The sequence below is a fragment of the Electrona antarctica genome (assembly GCF_951216825.1).
Source record: "Electrona antarctica genome assembly, chromosome: 16".
Taxonomy (NCBI): domain Eukaryota; kingdom Metazoa; phylum Chordata; class Actinopteri; order Myctophiformes; family Myctophidae; genus Electrona; species Electrona antarctica.
Window position 1 is genome coordinate 3,736,903 of NC_136797.1, and position 4,142 is coordinate 3,741,044.

A 4,142-nucleotide genomic window follows, 5' to 3' on the forward strand; every position below is an offset into this window, starting at 1 on the left:
GGGTGGCTATAGAGGTGGAAAAGGGGTTGGAGAATCGGTTAGTTTTGAGGCCCGTCTGTCCAGGCCTGTCTCAATGCAGTTGGATTCTTTACTAACTGCGTTATGGCTGCACGGCATCGGTTTACTCCAGTCCAGGAATTATGGCCCACACGGTGTTGCCGAATCAGTAACTAGTTCATGTATTTACTCATCCTGAGTATCTCGCCTAAACACTGTTTGACGCCACAAAGCCGCCGGCTTTCCGTTATAGAAATTAAACCGATGAAATGAAAGCGGTTCTTACAGAATAAATGGTCCGTTCCCTTCTGTGTCGAACTGAAAAAAAAGTCAATTTATTATAGGGAGCAGTTCAACCAAATCGACTTATTTTGTATCGATTACACACACAGACACACACACACGCACACACGCACCGCACGGCGCCTTGAATTCATGGAGGATTTTTTTATTTATTTTTTCTGTCGCATTCCTCAGCCAATAATTTGCCTCTGGGGGCGGGGCTGCCGCGCAATATAATGTGGTTTACAGGATGCTATTGGCCCGTTTGGCTCCGCCCGCCCTCAGCCCTCCTCTTGTGTTTTCATTCCACCAATCCCCAATGATCGGCCCTGCATGCTGACAAATTCAGTAGCACAGCTCAGAATCTCTTCTTGAGAAGATGAATAATTTGATGACGGGCGAGTCTCCAGTAGGGAGAGCAGCGAATCATCGAACGATTGGCTCAGGAATGTGACAAAAAAACGAGAACAAAACAGAAGAAAAGTAACTTCCATGAATCCAAGGCTTCATATTATAGTTACATAGGCTAGTTATAGCTTCATAATAGTTGTCTTGTGGGGATGAACCACTCCTTTTGAGCAAAAGTATCACCTTCTTATCTGCTGTTTTTCCACAACTTGAGCAGAAACGTTTTAGATGTTAGAATAGAGTTAAAGATTCATGCGTTCCTGTTAGCGTCGGAAGCTAACAGACATTGCTTACAATACTAGAATTAGAGGTGTGGCTTTGACGCAGCAGCATATATTTGCTTTTTTCCCTCTCTCTCTCTCTCTCTCTCTCTCTCTCTCTCTCTCTCTCTCTCTCTCTCTCTCTCTCTCTCTCTCTCTCTCTCTCTCTCTCTCTCTCTGATTTGATCGTGGATATTGTGAAGCTTCCCGGTGCCATTGTTGAGTACATTTGCATAGACAAACGTGGAGTTATGTTACCAATAAGATTACAGGCATTTATTTGCCTTTTTGCGCAAAGTGCATGCAGCTATAGAGTTACTTGGCCTTTTTTTGTTTTTCTGTGTCGTGGTGAAAGTCCTGGCTTATATTTCCCCATCGCATGGAGCTTTCTGATGAAAGGGTTCCTCGCGTTAGTTGTTGAAGTCGTTGGTGAATTGATTGACCATCCGTGATGATGGTGGACATTGACCTGCATGTCGTTGGATTCGGCCATTTTGTTGTTGTGTAGTTTATGGCTCTTTTCCATTACGAAGCGTTCGCACCCAGAACCTTCCATAGCCTGTTTTGTTTTTGTTCGAGACCCAAAGTAACATTTGATTTCTCCCCCGGGGGGTACCCAAACTATTGAGATTTTTTTTGAATACCCCAAAAATGTGTCCCGATCCAGTGTTTGGGAAAGTCCCCCACGTAAGTTCTGTGATGTTATTTTTCTTTAAGTTTCCATTAGAAACAAAACCACCTCTGAAGGGGAAGGTATGTCCCAAAAAAAAGCACCGCCTAAATGATTAGGTTCTGAGAGAGAAACCTGATTAAAGGCCTATTCCAGTTTTAGGTGATAACATGGTGACTTATGTCTGACCACTGAAACGGTGGTTGGTAAAAACAGAGAGATGTGTTTGGGTGAGCGGTGAGACACTTACCACCGCGGCTCAGTGACGTCATGTTGTAGTTTTAGTAAAAACAGAGAGATGTGTTTGGGGTGAGCGGTGAGTCTCTTACCACCGCGGCTCAGTGACGTCATGTTGTAGTTTTAGTAAAAACAGAGAGATGTGTTTGGATGAGCGGTGAGTCTCTTAACCACCGCGGCTCAATGACGTCATGTTGTAGTTTTAGTAAAAACAAAAGAGATGTGTTTGGATGAGCGGTGAGTCTCTTACCACTGCGGCTCAGTGACGTCATGTTGTAGTTTTAGTAAAAACAGAGAGATGTGTTTGGTTGAGCGGTGAGTCTCTTACCACTGCGGCTTCAGCAGTGACGTCATGTTGTAGTTTTAGTAAAAACAAAAGAGATGTGTTTGGGGTGAGCGGTGAGTCTCTTAACCACCGCGGCTCAATGACGTCATGTTGTAGTTTTAGTAAAAACAGAGAGATGTGTTTGGATGAGCGGTGAGACACTAAAGGTGGCCTTACACTAGCCGATTTTTTTCAATCTGAAATCTGATAGCACCACACACTACAGGATAATCGGAGCGGGACAGAGCAAATATCAAACATTCTTGATGTTGATCGGGCCGATCCCGGGCCGATAATCGGGCATTTTTGACGCTCGGGGGGTGCCCGACCGCTCAAAGCGTTGAGCGGTCGGGCACCCCCTGAGCGTCAAAAATGCCAGATTATCGGCTAGTGTAAGGCCACCTTATCACCTTAAACTGAAGTATGAATAGGCCTTTAGTGTGCAGAACCAAAACCAGAGCCTGTGAAATGTTTTGTTGTTTGTTTTCTTTGCGACACACAGTCTGTTTAGTTCTTGTAGTGGAAAAGAGCCATGGTGTTGCGTACGCGCGTATTGCTATCGGGGTTGGTTGGGGTTGTTTTTTAATGGTGGTTCGGTACATCTGTGGAAGATACGGTGGCGTTATCAGGGAGTCAGGGCAGCTCGCCAGTCAAAACCTGAGGCCTGGTTTAAAGCCTGCTCAATTAGGGCCGACTTCTGCCACAAAATGTTGTGTTTTGCGCGTCGCTCAACACAAAGGGACGTATTGGCAACCGGTGTTAATTTCGTCACCTATACAACTGTGAAATGTTAGTCGACTACCTTTTTTTCACTGACGTAAACTAAATAAAAGCTAAACAAACACTAAGCTATGATGACTAAAACACTAAGCTATGATGACTAAAACACTAAGCTATGATGACTAAAACACTAAGCTATGATGACTAAAACGAAGAATATTATGTTGACAATGTTGCTGCTCAACCAGTGTTCATTTCTTCAACTAAAATTGACAAAAAGATGTTCATCGACTACCCTTTTTTCACTGACGAAAACTAAAACTAACCTTTGATGACTAAAAAACTAAGACTTAACATATTGACAATTTGGTCATCAAATAAAAACTATACTAAAATGTTCGCGAGGGACTAGTGGAGCAGAGATCCAGTAGAAGTAAATGTCAGGGAGGGACTAGTGGAGCAGAGATCCAGTAGAAGTAAATGTCAGGGAGGGACTAGTGGAGCAGAGATCCAGTAGAAGTAAATGTCAGGGAGGGACTAGTGGAGAAGAGATCCAATAGAAGTAAATGTCTGGGAGGGACTAGTGGAGAAGAGATCCAATAGAAGTAAATGCCAGGGAGGGACTAGTGGAGCAGAGATCCAATAGAAGTAAATGTTAGTTTAGTTCTACTGAAAATGATCGGGACATCCCTAGTTCCAAGAATCTAGAAGCAAAATGATCGGGACAATAACCCTAGTTCCAAGAATCTAGAACAGAACCATCTCTAGAACCAAAGTTATTTTGGTGGAAAACGGGGCCATTGTGAGCTTATAGATCAGCTATTTCCGGTCCAAAACGCCATGGTATGACCGGGACATTAACGGAAGAGGCCTTGGTAGATGCAGCATATAAGAGAGATAATACCGATGTGAGTCCAAATTAGAGATGTCCCGATACTGTATCGGTATCGGAAAAGTATCGGTATCGGCCCTTATTTGTCATACCGGGTCGTATCGGTATCGGCGAATATGCCAGTCTAACCAGCGATCCGACACAGGGGTAATAAGGCCCAGGGGTTGACACTATGGCAGGTGAATAACATTTTGGGGCATGTGGAGTTTGCTTTGGAGTTGCCCAAACTGCAAGTGCACATTTGAGTGAGGAGTCTGCTATAAACACAATACTAGATAATATAGCTAGATAGCTATAAACACAACACGAGATCACAACACTGTATCGGTATTCGTTATCAGCTATACACAG